The sequence below is a fragment of the Megalobrama amblycephala genome, linkage group LG1, assembly GCF_018812025.1.
Source record: "Megalobrama amblycephala isolate DHTTF-2021 linkage group LG1, ASM1881202v1, whole genome shotgun sequence".
Taxonomy (NCBI): domain Eukaryota; kingdom Metazoa; phylum Chordata; class Actinopteri; order Cypriniformes; family Xenocyprididae; genus Megalobrama; species Megalobrama amblycephala.
The window spans coordinates 19,662,953-19,687,137 of record NC_063044.1 but is presented as its reverse complement, the minus strand read 5'-3'; the positions used below and the strand labels follow the sequence as shown (position 1 = coordinate 19,687,137).

The 24,185-nt window shown below is 41.8% G+C and overlaps 1 pseudogene; it reads left to right on the top strand.

Moving 5' to 3' along the window:
* Nucleotides 1-24,185, top strand: part of LOC125244278 — a 44,741-nt pseudogene extending 20,556 nt beyond the window's left edge.

Sequence of the window (24,185 nt, the reverse complement as noted above, 5' to 3'; positions counted from 1 at the left end):
TTACAACCCAGAAAGATTAACAAGCTGAGTTCTATAACTATTAAATATTCTTTTAATACTGATGTGTTGCACAGGTATGGATGTACCGCATACACAAGCATTTAAATCTTCCCGCTATGAACGTATAGACACTAAACATGGCATGATTGAAGTTACCGTGCAGGTCATAACATTTAACAATCATCAAACATGTAAATACAATGAGTACAATACAACATCAGTAATAATGGATACCATTTCCTGAGAAGGATTCATTTATAGCACAGTCTGTCTATACATTAATGCCATAGAGTCTGTGTTCTGTGTGGAAAATGCAGGGAAGATGCAGATTTTCTGTGTCTCTACTCTGTTCTCCATGCGGCAACCACATTCCTCAGTGCAATAAACTTGTAACTGAAAACTTCCCGGGGATGGGGACAGACTCCAGAGTGAGCTTAAAACTATTGGTTAACTAACCAAAAATTGTGTCTGATTTGCCTCAGTCATTACACTGCCATATGATATGCATAGAAATAAAAACATATAAAAAATAAATATTGAAAATAAAATTCAAGTGCAAAATTAAGACACACAAATGTAAACTTGGGTAAAAAGAAACAAAGGAGAACCTAGCCATTAGTGCAAATCTCTGTAACTGTATATTAGGCCTACTGTACAATAAACAGAACACTATCCAACTCTTAAATATTCAGTACAGTAACAAAATTAAATATTGAAAATAAATAATGTTCACACACTTTGCATTCAAGTGCAAAACTAAGACACACAACTGTAATAAGAAACAAAGGAAAATCTGGCCTTTAATTAGTGCAATTATCTGTATCTGTATAATACTGCACAATAAACAAGAGCACTATCCAACCCTTAAATATTCAGTAAAGTAATACAAATTGAATATTGAAAATAAATAATATTCAGTTATTCACACACTTTGCAATCAAGTGCAAAACTAAGACAAACAAATGTAAACTTGTGTAAAAAGAAACAAAGGAAGATCTGGCCATTAAGTAGTGCAAATCTCTGTACCTGTATATTATTGCACAATAAACAGAACACTATCCAACTCTCTATGTAGATTAACATGTTGTTCGTTCTCAGTGAAAATGAACAATACATTAATCTATACTAAAATACTCCTCTCATCTAACAACTAAACCAGTGGTTGTAACGTAGGAGGAGAAGCTTTTCGAATCTTTTGTCTGACAGTCTGTTCCTCTTCGGAGAGAAGACAAGCTTGCCCAGGCTGAACAGTCTCTCAACAGGTGTACTAGATGGAGTAGCAGCATTGTAACGTAGTGAAATTTTCTTGATGAGAGAAAATCCACACAGAGAGTTAAAGTTTTGTGCTGAAGATCTAATATAGTCTGCCACCTGGTTTTCTGCTGAAGAGGAGGTTTCCTCCTCATCCTCCTCAAAGGAAAAGAAATCGTTCTCTTTGGCTGAATCTGTGTGATGTGAAGATGTGCTGGTACCTGGCTGTGGTTCTTCAAGGACAATTCTTCGGCACTCTGCCAGCAAACTTGCCTTAGCCTTATCCTTTAACTCCTGTGACCGCAGCCAGCGAAGTTTGAATTTTGGAAGAGTTACGGCAGCAAGTATAGCCTCTTCATTTCCCAGGACATCAGCAAATCTGGTTTTGATAGCCTGAAATGATAAGAATAATAACATTAAATGTAAGTATCAACACAAATCAGTGATATTATTATTATTATTTATTATTATTATAATCATAATAAGTAGCAGTTGTATTTATTATTATGAGTACTACAGCAATGTTCACTTAATAAATAATAAAATGTTAAATTCAAGTTCTTACTGTGACTATGGCGTTAGGAAGGTCCCTCAGTATTTGCAGGTCACTTTTAAGGGCTTCTGTCTTCAGCATTAATGTCTCAATCGTTGGTAGGAGTGTACCATGAAAACAGTTGTCTTCTCCCTGAAGTATATCCAAGGCAACTGTAAGGGGCTTCATCGCAGTACAGTACTCCTTTAAAAACTGGTGTTCCCTTTCTGTTATCGCTGTCAGTCCTAATTTGGAGGAAATGGTGTTAAGGTCTACCATGGATATTTCACAGATTCGAGCCAGGGCATCATAGAAGGAATTCCATCCATTGTGTTGTACAAGGTACAAGCAGCTTTTTTGACACCAACTCATCAACTGTTTCAGAAGCCAAAGCTGATCGACTAGTCTTGTTCCATAGGGCAGTACATTTGGCAGTAGCACTTCTATAAACAGCCTTTGTTGCAGATTTTGACAGCAGCCATTTGTCAACATCTGTGCATGAAATCAGGTTTAGTGTGTGTGATGCACATCTCTTGTGGGGGGGCAAAGTGATCACAACATCACCATCATTATCATCAGTTGCATGTAGAGCATCATTAATGTCTGTAAACGTCACCTCATCCTCATCGTCTTCTTCAGAATCACTTTCCTCAAGTGGCTGGTACCTCTTAAATGCTTTAACAAAATTAGAGCCATTATCAGTCACTGTTGCTGTGATTTTGTGTGTTATCCCATATGTTGAGTGTATATTGTCAAGCTCAACTGCAATGGCGTCATGAGTATGATGCCCCTTAAACCGTCTGCAGGCAAGAGCTGCTTTCTCTCTTTCCATGTTATTTGGATTGATCCAATGTGCTGTCACACCCAGGTAACTTTTATTGTGGGCAGTCCAGATGTCTGCTGTAGTTGAAATGTACTCTAATTCCTCAAATGACGTTTTGAGCTCAATATTCATTTTTTCGTATTCACTGTCTATGAATTTAGCAAAAGTGTTTCGGCATGGGGCAACCCCCTTTCCTCCTCCTCGTATTGGTATTTTAGCAAGGATAGCTCTGAATGACTCAGACACCACAGTGGACAGGGGGAGCATGTTTTCAACAACATACCTTGCAATCAATGTGTTCAGCTCGTGCTTGGTCACCTGTTGCTGACCCGAAAAATCGAGCGTTGCTTGTTTTAACAGAGTGGCTCCGTCTCCTTCGCTGGAGCTCACGCTAGCTGCATTTGTAGCAACAAGTGCCGTGTTAGCATGTGTTGATGTGAGGTGCTTCATAAGATTTGAGTTGCTTGAGGCAGACTTGGATAAAGTCTTTTTTCCTGGGCATAGTGTGCATGTTACATAAACATTCTTGCCTTTAATTTCAATTAACGAGAAGTAGTGCCGGTACTTCCAGTTCGAGAACGCTACCTTTGAATTTCCCCGGCTCGTCGCCATTGTCGCTGACGCTGTCTTGTGTTTATGGTAACGTTAGTCAGATCGTGCAGTGAGACAGCGTGAGCAGGGCACCACCCAAATCGTCATCGCATTTGCAACGGCGTCATCACCCCCACCCCTTCCTCCAGGCAGCTGATGTGTAGCCAAAGCATGACACCTCGCGCTTTATTCAACCAAATTGTAGTAACGCGACACTTTACATTCTCAGTAAAGATAACGGCGTTGCAACGATGGGAAAAGTAATTAATTAGATTACTCCGTTACTGAAAAATAAACCCCGTTAGTAACGCCGTTATACTTAAACGCCGTTACTCCCAACACTGCTAACTGATCATGTTTTCGTCAAAGTGTAATCATTTAAATATCATATATAATTCTTTAAATACCAAATGTAGATAATAAATGCCTGAAATATGAAGTTTATTAAATTGCACCGTTAGTTATGACATGTTTTTTGTTGTCTAAACGGGTCATTGAAGACTTTTAACTCTGTTAATCATTCTCTTCTTACAGATGGAGTTCATTAAAGAGGAGACTGAAGACATAAAGATGGTGTTTATTAAAGAGGAGACTGAAGACACGAAGATGGTGATCATTAAAGATGAGGCTGAAGACATAAAGATTGAGTTTAATAAAGAGGAGACTGAAGAAATAAAGATTGAAGAAACATTGAGTGTGAAACATGGAGACACTGAGGAACAAACAGGTTGGTTTTATTCTCAAAGCTGAACTCAGTCATTTGATCATTATTAAAATGTCCAGCTCTACAGAAATAGAGAATATACAGAAGTATAATCTTACAGATAATATTACAGAATCCATTCATTCCAGCATAATATCATTCAGGTATAAATTCCTGTTTAATTGATCATTAAATGGTTTAATTAAGGTTTGCACATGCTGAATGAATTTCCAGTTTCAAATGATTATTAAACAGCAGCACAAACTCTGTGAAATCAGCAGCTCTTCCGGCGCACTCAGTGTCTGAATTCACTCAGTCGTTTCATTCAAGTGGACTTACTGTAGAGCAAGAGTTAGGGTTTGGTTTAAGGCTGGTTACTTGTAATTAAAGGGTTAGTTCACCCAAAAATCAAAATTCTGTCATTTATTACTTACCTTCATGCCGTTCCACACCCGTAAGACAACATCACTTTAAAATTCAGTGTTTCCATTAAATGTGACCCCTGACCACAAAACCAGTCGTAAGTCACACGGGTATATTTGTAGCAATAGCCAACAATACATTGTCAAAATTATGCAATATTAAGTAAAGATCATGTTCTATTAAGATATTTTGTCCATTATTTTAGTCCGTTATATTCAAACAAATCATGTATGAGCTCTCTCTCTCTCTCTCTCTCTCTCTCTGTGCGCATGTGCGAGTGTGGTGGGTAGAGTAGAGCGTGTTGGTTTGAGTGAGTGTGAAAAACTGTTCTTTTTTCAGTTCTTTTTTTCTATTTTTCCCCTTTTTTGGTAATTTCATTATAATTTAGGGAAGTTTTGTCTTCTAAGCCGCTCACGGCGTTTGTCACGTGACGGTATGATGTATGACCCTGTACAGGTAAACCCACACCTGTCGATGCGAAATGGTTGCAGGTGTGTGGCTGAGCCTGGCGTTAGCGTGGAGGATGTACTCGTGGTGGTGGGAGAATTAGTAGGTTTTGAAAACATTCTCTCAGCATCACGAATGAACAAGGCTATTGTAGTGTTTTTAAAAACGGAGCAGTTAGTGAACCAGCTGACAGAGAGCGGAATCTGGATTAATGAAATGTTTGTGCCCGTGACTCCTTTAGCGGCTCCGGCTACTAAAGTGACAACTTCAAATGTGCCACCTTTCATCTCAAATGAAGCAATTACTAAAGAATTGACACGATATGGAAAAATTGCAAGTCCAGTTAGAATGATCCCATTAGGATGTAAAAACACGGCACTGAAACACGTTTTGTCTTTTAGACGTCAAGTTTTGATGTTTTTAATTTCCCCTGAGCGTACGTTAGAAATCTCGTTCCGTGTGAATAATGAAGAAAATTCATATATGCTGTATGCAAGTACCGACAATCTTAAGTGCTTTGAATGTGGAAACTTGGGCCACAAACGTTTCTCTTGCCTGAATAAGAAAGTGGATAATGAACAGCGTTTGCCTGTCGATTCAACGGAGAGCGAACCATCTAAAAACAACGATAGTACTGATGCAGTGGAAATTACAACGACACCACAAATGCCAGTGACAGAGAAAAAAAGGCCATCTGAGAGAGTCATCGGGCACAATGAGGTGAGTGAAAGCGATGATGATGCTGAAGACAAGCAAGCTGGATGTAGTTATGCTGTTGTCAGGCTTTTAAGTGAAGTTGAAGATGTGGTTAGTGAGAGTGTGACTGATGCACAAGCAGTAGAGGAAGGCTCAGTAGATGAGTTGGATGGGGTGTCTCAATGTACTGATGATAACATGAATGAACAATGGTTTGAAGGAGAAGAGATGTCAAAAGTGATGAAAGAAGATTTGTATACTGTGGCTCAAATTAGTGGGTTTCTTGATGAAACAAAGGGTAAAAAAGTTGAAGTGAGTGATTTTTTTCCAGATTTGGATAAATTTATAGCATCTGTTATGTGGGCAAGGAGACATAGTAGTTATGAGGAGCTTTCACAGCAGAAGCGTTTTAGGCTAAAGAAACATATTACTGCAATCCGACAAAAAAGTGAAACCGGTAAAGGTAGACCAAAGAGGGGGAAAAAAACGAACTAAACACTATGGTTAATATGCTTTTCTTGTCTGCTTTCTTTTTTATCTCTCTTCTTCTGGAGACTTTACGGGTGGGATCTTTGAATGTTAATGGGATGAGGGATATGAGGAAGGCAGAAATGATCATAGAATTCATTAAGTTGAAAAATTTAAATGTGACTTTCTTGCAAGAAACTCATAGTGATGTTAATAATGAGGTTGACTGGCAACTGTGGTGGGGTAATGAGTGTGTTTTCACTCATGGTACTAACTTGAGTACAGGAGCGGCAATTCTTTTTTCTCCAAACACTAAATTTAAAATACTGTCCAAAAAAGAAATTGAACCAGGACGGTTAATAGCAGTTAGAGTTGATATTAACGGTCTGTTTTTTGTCTTTGTTAATATCTATGCGCCTAATAGTGGTTCTGATAGGACAAACACTTTTAAAAAATTGGAAGTTTTTTTAAAACAACAGCAGGCTAATGATTCAATATTTCTAGGAGGGGATTGGAATTGTACACTTGACCCTTCTTTGGATAGAAATGGAGAAGAACCTAATTTTCATTCACCTACTGTTTTAGCTAATATTATTGAAACTTTTAATCTGATGGATATTTGGAGAGAAAATAATCCCTTGGTAAAACAATATACTTGGGTAAAGGTGAATGGGGGGAGAATTTCAGCTGCACGCTTAGACCGATTGTATTTATCAAAGAATAGTAAAAACAGAGTTGTACATACAGCTATTGTTCCCACACATTTTACTGATCATAAGCTTATCACTGTTGACTGCACATTGATGTCTACACGAAATAAGAGTTCCTATTGGCATTTTAATGTAAAGTTATTACAAGACAAAAGTTTTTGTGAATCTTTTAAGCATTTTTGGGAAACCTGGAAAAGTGAAAAAAGTAGATATGAAAATGTAATTCTTTGGTGGGAAATTGGTAAAGCACATATAAGGGATTTTTGTCAACAATATACATCTTATTCAACTTTGTCTTTGAAATGGACTTTGGAGTGGATTGAGAAAGAAATTTTAGTAATTGAAGAGAAAATGATGACAGATAGTTCTGCTAATTTACAAGAGTGGACTGACAAGAAATGAAAGTTGAGTTCTATTTTAAACGAGAGAGTCAAAGGTGCTCTTGTGAGGACCATGTTTTTATCAAGGAATGATATGGATGGGCCTACTTCTTTTTTTTTAACTTGGAACATAAACATGTACAAGAAAAAAAAAAGTATAATTTGAAAAACAGTCATGGTCATAATACAAGTGACCCTGTGGAAATGCGAAGAATGGCAGTGGACTTTTATTCTAAGTTATATTCTGCTGAGAAAACTGACTAGAAGAGGCAAAACGAACTTTTACAGGATCTTCCCCAGTTAACCGCTGAAGACAAACAAACTTTGGAGTCGGAAATTACTTTTGAGGAATTAAGTACTGCAGTATTAGGACTTGCTTCAGGCCGTACCCCAGGTATAGATGGACTTCCTGGTGAATTTTACAAGCACTTCTGGACATTAATTGGAGCTGATTTCTATGAAGTACTAAAACAAGTTTTTCGTGTGGGTTTGATGTCTAAAAGTTGTCAGCGAGCAGTTTTAACATTACTTCCAAAGAAAGGTGATCTTACTTTAATTAAGAATTGGAGACCAGTGGCAGTTTTATGTTCTGAATACAAACTAATATCAAAATGTCTGGCTAATAGGTTAAACAAAGTATTACATAGTATTGTACACAAAGACCAATCCTACTGTATAAAAGAGAGATGTATCACTGACAATTTGCATTTAGTACGTGATGTTATTGATTATGCCTTGAAAAATAATGTTGATATAGGAATTTTATCACTAGATCAGGAAAAGGCATTTGATCGAGTTGATCATCAGTTTCTTTTCAGAGTTTTAAAGGATTTTGGTTTTGGAGAAAAATTTGTTGCAATGATTCAACTGTTGTATAATAATGCTACGTGTATGATAAAGATGGCGGGTGGACTGAGTGTTCCTGTTAAAGTAGAGAGGGGCATAAGACAGGGATGCCCACTCTCAGGTCAACTGTATAGTTTGGTCATTGAACCTCTCCTATGTAAACTAAGGAAAAATCTAACGGGTTTACAGATAAATGTTCCAGTTTTTAATGAGTGTGTAAAAATCTCAGCGTATGCTGATGATATCACTGTGGTTTTAAGAAATGAATATGATGTTCAGGTTTTAACTGATACTTTGGATAGTTATGGTAAAGCTTCCTCTGCCAAAGTGAATTGGGATAAAAGTGATGCACTTTGGTGTGGTTTAGATTATAATAGTCCTAGTCTTCCTGGTAGTTTACAGTGGGGCAGGTCTGGATTAAAGTATTTGGGAGTTTTTTTAGGAAGAGAGGATTATAAGAGGCAGAATTGGGAGGGCCTGTTGGAAAAGGTGTCTGCTCGGTTGTCTCACTGGCATTGGCTGCTCCCCCAGCTATCGTACAGGGGAAGAGTTTTGGTCTGCAACAACCTTGTAGCCTCATCCTTATGACATAAATTGACTGTCTTAGAACCCCCTGAGGAATTGGTGGTAAATGTTCAAAGACGTCTAGTGAATTTTTTTTGGTCTGGCCAGCACTGGCTAAGAGCTCCTGTATTATATCTACCTAGACAAGAAGGAGGCCAAGGATTGGTGGACATTAAAAGCAGCATAAAGACTTTTAGACTCCAGACAATAAAAAGACTACTTTATGGAAAGGATGTAAACTGGGCTGGAGTAGCTTGTTCCCTTCTAAGAGAAGCGGGCAATATGGGACTGGACCGACATCTTTTTCTGATGGACACTGAAGGAGTTGATTTGTCTGGATTGACACCTTTTTATCGGTCTATGCTGAAAGCTTGGAAAAGTTTAAGTGTATCAAGGAGTCTCAAGGATGTGAACAGCCTTTGGATGAGAGAAGAACCCCTGTTGCATAATCCGGTTGTGGACTTAGAGATTTTGAAGTCGGCGTCAATGAGGAATATTTTAAGGAATGCTGGAATTACAAAGATCGGACATTTAATAACAACAAATGAATGGATGTCTGCTGAAATGCTGGCTGCTAAGCTGGGTGTGAGGTCAATTCGTTTGATACAGAGACTGTTTGATGATCTTCTTGATTGTTTACCTATGGATTTTAAACATGGTCTGGAAACATCAAATGAAGACACAGAGGTCTCTTTTCCAGAGTTAAAAATTGCACCTGCTTATGATGCTTTTCAAGAAAGGGAAGGGGCTTTGCTTACCTTCAGGACTCCTGAACTAGAACTAGCACTAGTGTCAAAGTCTCACATATGAACTCTTTAGAAGGACTAAAAGAATCTAAGTGGCAGGAGAGTTTTGGATCAGAAACTTCCCCTAAATGTAGCTGGAGGACCTTGTACAAGGCTCCCATTGAGAAAAGGTCCGGGGACCTTCAGTGGAGAATTGTGCATGGTTTAATAGCTACAAACAGACACAGAGCGCACCTTGATCCACAGGTAGAGGAGGGGTGTCCTTTTTGTGGGCAAACTGAAACTGTTTTTCATTTATTTTTTCACTGTGGTAGACTGGAAGCTTTGCTATCTCAATTAGAAGAATGGTGTAGAATTTTGGGAGAAGTGTTCTCTCCTGTACTTTTTATTTATGGGCCCAAGTATAATAAAAATAGAAAGCAGATTCATGTGATGTTAAATTTTTTGTTTGGGCAGGCTAAAATGGCAGTGTGGCTATCACGTAAAAGTAAACTAAATGGAACGGTGTTAACTGATGCAGTGTCCATTTTAAAATGTCTAATAAAAACAAGGATAAAGGTGGAATATGCTTATTTTCAATTGGTTAAAGACATGGAGACCTTTAAGTATACTTGGGGAGTGGAAAACTGTTTATGTGAAATTGACATTGATGGTTCTCTACAAATGTATGTCTAATTGGTGTATTTTTTGTAAACAACGTTTGAGTAGTCTTTTTTGGTCTTATTTTAATTTATTTTTTTAATTTATTTGTTTTATATTTAATGTAGGATTTATGGAATTATGTAATTTATAAGGAAAATTGTAATTAAAGGATTGTTAAAAGTCAAGTCTCTCTCTCTCTCTCTCGGCACTGATCGCATGTTGTTTTCTGCACAGACACATTTCAGTTGTTTTCACACACATTCAGGACAATGTTTGGATTTGTCCTGTGTATGTTGCTGTGTACTTAAAAATAATAAAAATGGAATGCATAAGAAATAGAGATAACAGTAAAAACTGAGAATTTTGCTATCTGGATGGAATAGCTAGGAAGTTTCAGGGAGATTTTTGTTGTCCGTCAGAGCGGATCTAAACAGATCTTCTTCACAGATCAGGACTGCTGTCTAGCTCTACCTGTTAAGGCACTTCGAACTGATACAAAGTTTCAATCTCCCCTTTTGCCAAGACACCTCAAACTGCACCAATCCCCTTTCCGGAGATATCTTAACTATGCAACGCAGCTCAAATTTCCCCTTTGAAAATGGATTTGTATGCATCACATTTAATGTTGGGGTTGTTTGTTTGGTCATGGGAGCTGATCAATTGTTGTTCATCAATTGTTATCGTGTCACCAGCTGGCAGCAGTAAGTGTGGCACATATTCAAGCCTTTAAAATGGTCGTTTTATAGTCACAGTATTTTCTATGCTTCCGCTTGGCAACATAATTAGAAAATACAAAATTTCTTTTCATTTCTATGCTGATGATTCTCAGTTATACCTTCCATTGAAAACTAGAGATTCTCTGCTGCCTCTCATGGACTGTCTTGAGGATATTAAATGCTGGATGGCAAATAATTTCCTCCAGCTTAACAATAAAAAAACTCTATAGCCAATTACTTAGACAGTCTTACTCCATATATTAAGTCACATGCAAAAAATGTAGGTGTTATGTTTGACTCTGAGCTTTGTCTTGAAAAACAAAAATAGCTCAGTTGTTAAAAACAGCTTCTATCAACTGAGAATCATTTCCAGACTTAAATCAACACTTTTTCTTTCAAGATTTGGAGAAAGTTATTCATATATTTATCACAGCACGGCTGGACTGTTGTAATTCACTGTACTTTGGCCTTCCTCGTTCTTCATTGCCACATTTGCAGATGGTCCAGAATGCAGCAGATAGACCGTTAACTAGTGCAAAAAACAAGATCATATCACTCCAATTTTAGCTTCTCCTCACTGGCTTCCTGTCTTTTTCAGAATTCAATTTAAAATGTTGCTGATTGTTTTTAAAGCAATTAATGGACAAGCACCATCCTATATCTCTGATCTTATTTATTTGAGCTCAGGTCCTAGGTCCCTCAGATCTGCCAATAACTTACTTAGTATAAGTGCATCTACAGATCAGCTCCATTGCATGTTCCAAGCAATCAAGAGCTCAGAGAGGTACATTTAAAGTAGCTAGACAGATTCTGCCAGTGTTGGTTCAGAGTAAACAATGATGTACTTCTGAGTCCTTAAGGTGGAGGGAAGTTAACAAGGGAAGGGCATAAAAATCTGAACTTGAGTGCAGCCCTGGAGTACCTCAACAGGACACTTGTAGATTTATTTGAAATATTAATTTCCGATCATGAGTTTCTAATAATAAGCTGATGAGTTGAACCTAGAGCAAGAATGCCCAATCCTGTTCCTGGAGATCTACATACATGCAGAGTTCAGATCCAACCCTGATCGAACACGCCTGCTTTTAGTTATCAAGTGCCCCTGAAGACCTTATTTCACTGCTTCAGGTGTTTTTGATTAATGTTGGATCTGAACTCTGCAGGAAATGTAGATCTCCAAGAACAGGACGTCTAGTGTTTCATTTCTATTCAACTGTGCGCCGTCTGTTTGATGCACATGTTCGTACTGGTATAGACCCTTTTCACAATGACGTCAGTTAACTTCCGCCTATCCGCAAAGCAGTGTATCAGTTGTTCCGTCTTACCTTCGTGCCGGCAACTTCTCGGGAAAATGCTTTAATAACTTTAAATGCGAACTGTTTATGTCAAAGATTTACACAGTCGGGTTTTTCTGGTAATGATATTTATTAGTTCCTTTCTGTAAATGCCTTGGTTAGGGTTTCCACAAGCAGAAACTTTAGCAATGTTGTGTCCTTGAATTTCTGTCAGAGTTTTATCACAATGATTGTGTGTCCACACAAATCTGTTAGCCTATGTGGAATAACAAGAATACTGTCTTTTAAACAAATCTTTATTTTTAGAAATTGGTAGGCTATGATAATGGATATTGATCTTGTGAGATTTATTTACGAGTATTGGACACCTGAAAGTAGCACATCCACATATAATACTCCGAAAAATTAATTGTGTTAAGATTTTAGATAATTTTAGATCATACCAGTTTAAACTGAACTGCTGCAATATATTAAGATTGTATAACTTGTAAGAAGTGTAAATGAAAATACAAAATGGAAGTGTCCATTTAATGTTATTCCCTGGAGAAATAATTTGATTTCGTTCATTTAATGCTGCTATTATAATGAGTATTGTTGTAAATCCTCTGTATATTTTTGTATGCGACGATCTTGTTCTGCAATAAACGATAAGATGATGACAATGTTTTTTTTACTATGGTGAAAATGCCATGTACACAAGTCAGTTTTTACAACATTAACAGTCTTCATGTAGAAATAGTATTATTTTAAACACAATTTGTATTATTATGTATGTCATATTTATCGAAATAAAAGTGGAAAAATAGACTGATATTTAAAAAGAATAAGCTTATGTTGATCTTCATTGTAGGCACTGAAATAAGTAGTACATACATTTAAATGAGAAGTTTTTTACTGCACGTAAAAGTTGGAAACATGCGTTTATTTCACAAATATATATAAATGGCTTCATCTGCAATAAAGACAGCAAAGTTTGCAAGATACGGGGAGCAGAAAGTGTATGTATGGCGTCAGTACGTATTCAACTCCTCCGACTTCAAGCAGCAAATCACACCGATCAGTAAGTTTGTTTGAGATCTGCAGCTGCCAAATACCTCACCTTGAATTTACATGAAATTAGGCAACTACAGTCATCCTCTAACCACATTTATGGCATATGTACAACTAATGAGTGCACTTCATTCGAGTCGCGCTAGTATTCCACTATGCTGACGGAAGTGAGGATGCACTGCATCGAGTCTTAACGGAAGCTGTGTGACGTCACGTGAAAAGGGTCTATTTGTTCACTGAAGTTTAATGGAGCCTGTTGTCAGAAAATGCACACTTGCATGAATTTGTAACATTTACAGGTAAGAGTATAACCATAGTTATAGTATAACCAGTTTTGTGCTGAGGAAAATACATCTCATAAGCACTCAATCTTTCCGTCTAATGCGTGTGCTATGTCCGACATTACAACAACAAATATCTTCTTTTACTTACTGAATAGTAAAACACTTTCCAATTTAAATAATTTGAGTATATTTAGGTTTATATTGTGTCTGGTTCTCACCTTAGTGATGAACAGAAATTGTAGTTTGTAAATTCCTCCATCAATGTCAGCAATCTTCTAACAAGCTGATGATCTTAACCAGATGTGAAAAATAAAGGATACACACAAAATGTACAGTGGTGGGTCCCTTTGGACCTGGTTTGAAAACCACTGCTGTATAAGATCTGTAGATGGGCAACTCTGGTCCTGGAGAGACACTATTCTGTTTAGCTCCATCATTGATCAAACAAACCTGTAAAAAATTAACCCAACCCCAAAATGTAACGGTAAAGGCTGATATTTATTTCTGTGTTGCACCTTCACCCGAGACTCTGCGCAGTAGTCTATACTAAGGCTGTGCACAAATAGTCCAGTATTTGAATTTTACTCTGTTGCTTTCCTGGCCGTAATGCAGTGAATCCATGATAAATCCTAAGAACTAAAATTTGCAGTTATAACTAAATGCACCGGGTGGTGCTGTGGAGCATGTTTAAAAGGTTTATTTTATTGGATCATCACAAAATGTTGTCGCTTGTCTCGCGATGTTTGTAATAACCTAGATGAAAATGATCTTACAAAATGGAATTACTTTTGATCAAATGAATTAATGAAACTGAGTTATCATAATATCACCACCATAATGAAAAAGCACATGAAATCAAAACACCCGTTGAATGAGGAAAGACAGCTGTCCATCACTGCATTCACAACAGGTAAGCGCAGCTGTAACCCAAGTGAGCAGAGAAGATAACGTACTTGGTTACTAACGTAACCTCGGTTCCCTGAGATACGGAACCAGTACTGCGTATGGGGAAAGGTCTCCTTTTTCCCCATTACTGAAGCCTTTTTCAATAACGCAGTGTAACTTCATCACTCATAGACAAGTTGTTGAACCAATGACGGCGCGGCATAGCTGCGTGGCCTATGGCGACAAAGCGCGTGAAAATTCTCGCCGAAAGGGGCGGGGATTAGTGCTATATAAGCAGGTGTTTCGCCATAGGATTTCAGGTCATACGACTGAAGCGACGACACTGAAGTCGCAGCCTCGTGGCACGGCATGTAAAGCAGCACTCGTTCCATATCTCAGGGAACCGAGGTTACGTCAGTAACCGAGTACGTTCCCTTTCGATACTTCACTCGTACTGCGTATGGGGAACGAATTAAGCCGCGCCGTGCCACGGCAGGGAATGACTGGACTTGTCTTGGACACCGTGAGGGAACCAGTGGACAAGTGAGAAGGCCGGAGCCGTTGAACCCAGTGTTACACTACAGAAGGGAGTTAACTCCTGGAGAAGTATGAAGTGGAGCTCAAAAGAGGCCGCTGTATCATACCGAGAGGACCCGAGCTTGTAAGGTCGGGATATCCAAATTATAAAATCTGACAAAAGTGGACGGCGAGGACCAGCCGGCTGCTTCACTCCACTGGACCAGGCCCAAGAGGAAGCCATTCCTCTAGTGGAGTGGGCTCTAACTCCTAGGGGCAGTTCTGGCCCATAGAGGAGTAACAAAGAGCGATAGCGTCGACTATCCAACGCGAGAGACGTTGCCTAGAGACCGAAGACCCTTTGGTGCGGCCGCCAAAGCAGATAAAGAGTTGATCGGATTGCCGGAAAGGCTGTGACCAATCAACATAGGTCCTCAATGCCCTGAATGTAACCAACGTAACCATTCCAAGGTTTCAAAACGAGTCGTTGGGCCCGAATTCAAGGCACGCAGGGCTCACAGAGAGGGCCTGCAAGTCGCCAACACGCTTGACCGATGCTAGAGCAAGTAGCAGAGCGGTTTTGAGCGTCAGGGGCCTGAGGTCAGCTGAATGCAGTGGCTCAAAGGGTGGCCCTTTAAGAGCTCTGAGGACCAAAGAGAGGTCCCATGTGGGAATGGTGAAAGGAAGAGGAATCAGTCGCCTAGAACCTCTCAAGAAACGTGCCACAAGGCTGTTTCGTTACACTGACTGGCCAGCGATAGAAGCGTGAAACGCTGCAATGGCTGCTACGTAAACTTTGAGCGTTGAAGGGGAGCGACCCATATCTAAACACTCTTGGAGGAAAGACAGTATCGGTGATACGTCACACTAAACTGGGTCTATGTTGCGTGCAGAGCACCAGCCAACAAAGACCAACCATTTCTGGGCGTAGAGGCGTCTCGTGGATGGGGCTCTTGCCTGAGAGATGGTATTTAGCACGTCCCCTGGGAGGCTTGCAGGCTCCCATCGAGGGACCAGAGGTGCAGAGCCCAGAGTTCTGGCTGAGGATGCCAGATTGTCCTGTTCGCCTAAAGGGGGGGGTCCCGTCTCAGGGGGATCGGCCATGGGGCTTCCGTGGAAAGCCTGAGCAGCTCTGAGGACCAAACTTGGCATTGGAGGACTCTGTGCTTGTCTTCCCTGATTCGTCTGATGACCTGAGGGATCAGAGCGATCGGGGGAAATGTGTAAAGGGAGGGTCCTTCGAAAAATAAATTGGGCAGTGAGAGTTGTCTTCTGAGGCGAAGAGGTCTACCTCTGCCCTCCCGGAGATCTCCCAGATTGTGAGAACCCTCTGGGGGTGGAGCATCCACTCATCTGAGGGGACGTTGCTCTGAGATAGCATATCTGCTCCCAAATTCGTTCTCCCAGGTATGTGAGTCGCTTTGAGTGACTGTAGCCTCGGTAATGCCCATTCCAGAAGACGCTTCGCCAAAGCGCATAAGCGGCTGGACGAAAGACCACCCTGGTGATTTATATATGACACCACTGTCATGCTGTCCGACTGGACAAGGATGTGGCGTCCCATCAGGTGTGCCTGAAACGCGTGAAGGGCTTGAATCACTGCCAGCATTTCGAGGCAGTTGATGTGCAGATGGCTTTCCTCGTGGGACCACGAGCCAAAGGCAGGTCTGCCCTCGCAAAGAGCACCCCAACCTGTGTTGGATGCATCTGTCGAGAGCATCGTCCTTCTGAACACTGCCTGTAGGGGTACTCCTTGACTGAACCATGCAGGGTTCGTCCAGGGTTTCAGAGCTGTCAAACAGGCCCGATTGACCCTGAGACGCAGGCAGCCGTGCCGCCAGGCGTGAGGAGGGACCCGAAACTTCAACCAGTATTGTAGAGGCCGCATCCGAAGAAGGCCGAGCTGCAGAACCGTGAAGGTGGAAGCCATCAGCCCTAACATCCTCTGGAAGAGCTTCAGAGGGAGATAGGCTCTGTTCCTGACTGATGCCTTGAGCTGCCGAATGGCCAGAGCACGCTCTGGCGAGACTACAGCCGTCATGCTGGCTGAGTCGAGAACTGCACCCAGGAACGTTATACACTGGCTGGGGAGCAGTGAGCTCTTGGCAAAATTGACCCTGAGTCCCAGGCACTCCATGTGGCTGAGTAGCACAGATCTGTGATGCTCCAACTCTGCTCGTGACTGGGCTAGAATGAGCCAGTTGTCGAGATAATTGAGAACCCAGATTCCCATCTGTCTCAGTGGGGAAAGCGCCGCGTTCATGCACTTGGAAAAAGTGAGAGGAGCCAGGGACAGCCCGAAGGGAAGGACTGTATATTGGTGAGCCACACCCTCGAACGCAAATCTCAAGAATCGCCTGTGACGGGGGGGCTATCTGGATATGAAAGTATGCATCTTTCAGGTCCAGCAAGCAGAACCAGTCCACGGGGCAAACCTGCACGTGGGTCTGCTTCAGCGTTAACATCTTGAACTTCCGTCTCATGAGGGAGAGGTTCAAGAGTCTGAGATCTAAGATGGGTCTGAGACCGCCATCTTTCTTGGGGACCAGGAAATAATGGCTGTAGAACCCCGACTCGCTCTCTGAGGGGGAGACTATTTCTATAGCTCCCTTCCTCAGCAGAGTCGTGACTTCGGCTCGGAGGATGTGTGAGTCGTCCGTGTTTACTGAAGTCAGAAGCACCCCGCTAAAATGCGGGGGTCGTCGGGCGAACTGCAGCGAGTAGCCCCGATTTATGGTCCCTAGAACCCAACTTGACACTCCGGGGATGGCCTGCCAGGCCTTGGCCCGTGTGACAAGGGGTTGAATGGCATCGGATGACAGACCGCAGATTGGGGGCCCATACACCGGAGAGAGTGGAAGAGGAGAACTGCTCTTTCTTTGAGAAGGTAAAATATTTATTGTGTTCGTCATAAGAACGGCGTTTTGCATGGACGCAACATTTTTGGGCCCAGTTAGCACAACGATGAACATATCTCCCACGCCCGGAGTTAAACGGGGCGGAGGGGAGGAGCACTTTGCGGGGCATGAGCGCTGGCGCTGATCCTTAGGAGGTGCTGCCTGAGAGGTAGAGGGGGCAGGCTTGTTCTGCTGAGCCGGCGCAGACCTGGGGCGGCTGGAAGCAGATGCAGAACTGGAGCGCTTGGGCAGGAAGTGTTGCATGGCTTGGGACAATTTCTGTGTTCTGCAGTGAAGCATTCCGTAAAGCCCTCTACCGCTGGCCCAAAGAGACCGGAGGGAGAGACCAGGGCGTCCAAGAAGACCATCTTGTCTAGTTCCTTTATCTCGGTCAGGTTGAGCCATAAATGGTGCTCGAGCACGACCAGGCTGGCCATGAAACACCTGGAGGATTGCCATGGTGTGCAGCGCTGAGGCAGCTTGGCCCGCGGACGTGTAGGCTCTGCCGGCCAGGGCAGAGGTGGTCCTGCAGGGCTTGGATGGAAGGGCCTTCTTCATCTTCCAGCCCACAGCCGCTGGGGACAAAGGTGAGCCGCCACTGCTTCGTCCAGGGGCAGTGGGTGCTCGTAGCCCTTCTCTTCAGAGCTGTCCACAGTGGTGAGAGCTGAATGATGTGTAGTACGTAGGCGAGCAGAATACGGAGCGCTCCACGACTTCATCAGCTCGTTGTGCACCTCTGGGAGAAACGGGGCGGAGCGTTGGTGAGGGGCCTGGTGACGGCCCGGCAGGAACCACTCATTAAGCCTGCTCCGCGATGGCTCTTCTGGTGGGGCCAACTCGAGGTGTAATTCCTCCACTGCCTTCGAGAGGATGTGGAAGAGCTCGGCATCCTTACCTGGCTTGCAGTCAATGGGCTCCAATGTGGGAAGGTGGGCGGGGTCCTCCGTGTCACTGGCCCATCCTTTCGTTTCAGAGGCCGCGAGAGACATGGAGTCATCGAGCGGCTCTTTCTCTGATCCGCCGAATGAGACGAGGTCGCTCGCTTCTGCAGAGGGATGCAGCTCAGGGCGGGAGAACAGGACGGAGGACTGCTTTCTAGTGGGAGAGGGTGAGGCACGCGAGGGCTGAGCCGGCGTGAGCTTGCACAACTCAGGGCGCTGATCCACTCTACCCTGCTGTCTCTTCCTAGGCGCGAGCGGCGGGACCGCCTTCACTGAAGAAGGGCGCGAGCGCAGAGAGGTAAGACTCATGTTCTCGCAGTGAGAACATGAGGTCCCGGTGAGCGCAGCCTCTGCGTGGGGCTTGCCAAGGCAGCAGACGCACTCACCGTGCCCGTCGTCATCATGCAGAGGGGCTCTGCATGTGCCACAAGAGTGTCGCGGCATTTGCAGCAACGCCGCCGCTGTGAAATGCCGTTTGAGGGGCTCTTTTAGAGCGGCGAGAACCGCTAGGAAAAGCTCTTTTAGAGCGGTGATAAACCGCGGGAAAACACTCTGATAGGCGCGCCGGATGGTGGCAGGAGACGGGCTGGCAGGCGGCCGGAAGCGGGTGGCTCGAAACGGCGCTCGAGGCGGCGCTGTCTCCGTCCGACGAGCTCAGCAGTTCTCTGCGGGAGCCTCTTCAACGCCGGCGAGAGCTTCTTCAAGGCGAGCTTCTTCCTTAGCTTAGCACACCGTTATGTATTGTCATTATCTTTGTGTCAGCGCAGCTCATTTTCTCACCCAAGCATGTGGATATTATAGTTTTTTCTCAACATGAACATGTGAAACAACATAAACACGATAATCATATACTGACTCGAGTGTATTATGTACATTACGTTTTGTACGATAACTGGCGCTGTCTGCTTTATTAGTGTTTTTCCCGTTTGCGCTGCTTTTGTTCTTTATATGTGTAACTTATGGGACGGGCAACAGATTTGGAGACTACATGCAGGTTTTATTAATAGGATGAGCGTAGTCATACAGGCAGAGGGTCAAACACCAGCAAACAGATACAATAATTCAAGGCAAAAGATTAATCCGATCACAGGCAAAGGTCTAGGTAGGCAGCAAACGATCATCAACAAGGAAACAGTCCAGGGTCAAAAACACAGGAAAGGATCAAGGAACACGGAGACAAGGTCAGATACAAGGCTAAACAATAGCTGTCTCATTTTGAAGGCTGCATCCTCCAGAGGTCGCATTCAAAGGTTGCATACATCATTGAGGCTGTATAATTTCAGAAAAGTAAGTAGGACTCTCCGAAGGCGACCTTTGAATGCGTCCTTCTTTCACGGGAATTTGGAGGATGCATGAGGTGTATCCTTCGCTGCTGCAGATAACCCACAATTCTTTGAGTCTCTGTTAACAACCGTCATTTTTTTGAAAAAAAATAAATAAATAAATGGTGGCGTCAGCAAATGTATATACAAGCGAAGATGTGTTTAAATGTAAGTAGTTTCAAGCTTGTTTTTGTTTTAAACTTTGTTCTTCCTAATATCCTCATCCTTTGTCTCTGTAACAGATATCTGTTGTACATAAGCCAGCTCCTCAAGCATTACCCAAAATAAAACAAGTAAATACATTTTCTTTTCAAATTACACACAAATTTATTCATAATTTTCATTCATTGGCTGAGAGCACAACGAGGCTGCCGTGAATGTGTTGGCATAGCAACGATATACTTCCTGTTTCCTTTCCTGCCTGTGTGTCCTACAAAAGACGTCTCATTTAATTCTGGCTAAGGATACTCCATATATCGCATCCTTCACAGAATTCGTCCTCTTGAGGATGCAGCCTTCGAAATGAAATTAGATGAAATGAGACACAGCTATAATTTAGCAAAGAGTGTGTGTGTGAGTGCAGCTTATAAAGTGTCACTGATGGGAACAGGTGTGAGTGCATGATTGGTTCCTAGGTGGGGGATTGTGGGAAATGGAGTCCATATGATGATAATAGAACATGGACCCAGGGCACATGTAACAATATGTTTTGTTTGCACATATTGTTTAAAGGTGCCCTAGTATCAAAAATTGAATTTACCTTGGCATAGTTGAATAACAAGAGTTCAGTACATGGAAATGACATACAGTGAGTCTCAAACACCATTGTTTCCTCCTTGTGTAAATCTAATTTGTTTAAAAGACCTCTGAAGAACAGGCGAATCTCAACATAACACCGACTGTTACGCAACAGTCAGGATCATTAATATGTATGCCCCCCAGGGAGCACGCGATTTAAAGGGGCCGCGCAGCCTGAATTGGTGCATAGTTAATGATGCCCCAAAATAGGCAGTAAAAAAAATTAATAAAAAAAAAATCTATGGGGTATTTTGACCTGAAACTTCACAGACACATTCAGGGGACATCTTAGACTTATAATACCTCTTGTAAAAACTGGTTCTAGGGCACCTTTAATGCTTTGAACTAAAAGAAAATCTTATAGGATATAATAAAATCTTAGGATATAATGTAAGCTTGTTGTGTATATTGCCTAATTATAAGTTTGTTCAAAAATCTTGATGAATATAAAAAAATAACGTATTTTTTCGTTTAACATCATTTAAATAAACCAATATTTGTTTTTTTACGAGCCCATATATTCGAATACAAAATTTTGGAAAAATGCCCATCCCTAGTCTATGCGTCGGTTTTTAATTTATACTTTGTGTCGTTGTCTGTGTCACATGCATGCAGAGTCCACGTAGTGTCCACAGTCTTGAGTATCAAGGCAAAAGCCAAAGAACAAGCAGCTTGTCATGTACGTTGTCAGAGAAGCAGCAAATAGGACTAACGACTTTTGTTGCAGTTTGATTGCATGTGTCCCCTTCCTATGGAAGTTGAAAACACTCTGTTACGAGGTTCAAAAGTGTGGAAGGAAGATGACGGGGTCAGTGTGACTTGAACTGGTTTATTCAGTTCTTATATGGTACAAACAAATAAAAGTTGTGCTCTCTGCACTCTCAAAACTTAATCAACATAAAGCGCTTGCAGTCTGGGTAGAATTGACGTGTTGTTACATTTTTTTAAGAGGTGCGCATCAGGCTACGTCATAGGCTACATGTCATACTCGCAGCCTACACCGTACCTACGAGGAACATGTGACGCAGAAGTATAAATCAGCTTCAAGTCTTCAGGAATGCTTGAAAATTACAGGCAGGTGTATTTGATTAGGTATGAAACTTAACTCTGCAAAACAGTGGCCCTCCAGTACCAAAGTTGCCCATCCCTGATCCATAGGGTACAAACATGTTGTTGGTTTTGCTTTAAATGTCTAAATTGTTTTATGTCTATTTTTGCCCTAGACCTGATGGCACTGAAAGAAGCGAGTCATGAACTTGATGAAAGGCAAGAAGAGGAAGAACATTATTATAAACATAATTTCATGACTGGGGAAAGATCAACACAAGCTTCATCACAAAAAAGAGCTCAAAAGACTGGACCTAAAAATTTTTTCACCTGCCAACAGTGTGGAAAGAGTTTCAGACATAAAAAGAGCCTTAAAGTCCACATGAGAATTCACACCGGAGAAAAGCCTTTCACCTGCCAACAATGTGGACAGAGTTTCACATATAAAGGAAGCCTTAAAGTCCACATGAGAACTCACACTGGAGAGAAGCCTTACACCTGCCAACAATGTGGACAGAGTTTCAGTCAAAAAATAAGCCTTAAAGTCCACATGAGAATTCACACTGGAGAGAAGCCTTACACCTGCCAACAATGTGGACAGAGTTTCACACGTGAAGGAAGCCTTAAAGTCCACATGAGAATTCACACTGGAGAGAAGCCTTACACCTGCCAACAATGTGGACAGAGTTTCAGTCAAAAAATAAGCCTTATAGGCCACATGATAACTCACACTGGAGAGAAACCTTTTACCTGCCACAAATGTGGACAGAGTTTCACATATAAAGGAAGCCTTAAAGTCCACATGAGAAATCACACCAGAGAGAAGCCTTACACCTGCCAACAATGTGGACAGATTTTCAGTCAAAAACGAAGCCTTAAAGTCCACATGAGAATTCACACTGGAGAGAAGCCTTACACCTGCAAACAATGTGGACAGAGTTTCACACGTGAAGGAAGCCTTAAAGTCCACATGAGAATTCACACCGGAGAGAAGCCTTTCACCTGCCAACAATGTGGACAGAGTTTCAGTCAAAAATTAAGCCTTATAGGCCACATGAGAATTCACACTGGAGAGAAACCTTTCACTTGCCAAGAGTGTGGAAAGGGTTTCATTAGAAATGAAAACCTTAAAGTCCACATGAGAGTTCACACTGGAGACAAGCCATATATCTGCCGACAATGTCAACAGAGTTTCAGTTATAAAAGAAGCCTTAAAGACCACATGAGAACTCACACTGGAGAAAAGCCTTAAGGCAGGAACACACCAAGTCAGTTGTCGGGTAGTTTTTGTTCGGCCGACTAAGGCTATGTCCACACGAAGCCGGAGCTTACCCTATCCAATCTTTTTTTTTTCTCATCTCAAGAAATATCTGTGTCCACACGAAACCTCTGAAACTAATCAAAACGATGTAGTATACAAGCCAGACCAGTATGTGGCGCTGTAATTCTGCCACAGGGATACAAAAAGACTTGGAGCATGAGCATAAACCTTGTGCACTGTATACAAACTATAGTAAAGCTTAGAAATAACACTTTATTTTGGCTCAGTAGCTTCTGCAGCACGAATACAAGCATCAAGAGTCTGCTATTGTTGTTGTTGTTGCTGTTAGCGGCATCTGACTAGGGTCAAAATAATACGGATAATTGAAAAAATATACTGATAGGCTGTACACAAAAACGCAAAGACGGCGTTTTCAGATTTATCCACTCTGGGGGCCAGTTTAAAAAAAATTGCATTTTCGGAAGATGAAACTGCTGGATCCGTGTGGACAAAACGCCTATCCAATACAAAATTTGTGCATATTCACAAAAATGTGTCTCCATGTGGACGGGCCCTAAGTTTTCTCAGTGTGTTCCACACCGTCAGCTGAAGTTGATCCTCGTCTGCTTTTTTTTTCAGGACGATTCGACATGTTGAATTGGCATTGGAGCTCCTCGGTCCATCTGATCATTCTGATTGGCTGTTCAGCTACTGCCACCTGCTGGTCCGGAAAGGCATTTCATCTTACGCAGGCGCAGAAGGGACGTGCTACTTGTCCGTCGGCTGTCTAGCGTCGGTTTGGTGTGTCAGGGCAACTTTGTACACAGACACTGCCGACGTGAGCCAAACCCACAGTCAGCTTTCGGCACCACTAGTTTGTTGGTGTTGGTAATGACTTCACACAAGAACAAAGCCTTAGGGAATACATGAATATTCACACTGAAGAGAAGTCATTTACATGTGATTAGTGTGGAAAGAGTTTCATATTTAAAGGTGACCTTAAGGTCCACATGAGGATTCACTCGAAAGAGAACTGTTTTAGAAGTCATACCTGTGGAAAGAGCAGAGGTGTAAAGAGTACCTGAAAACAATTCTTGAATAAAAGTACACATACTTTACAACAAAAATGACTCTGTTACAAGTTATAAGTGACCAATTCTAAGACAATTTGAGTTAAAGTCTTGGAGTATCTGATTTTAACTGTACTTTGTCATTATTATTGTTCCTTGTTAAAGATACAGCCATGATATTTTCCCTGATCTTGTATGTAATTATTGGTCCTGCAATAAAAATAAAGATATGAGCAACAGGTGCACTAACACCTCACAGCACCAGTAACTCCACAACCCTA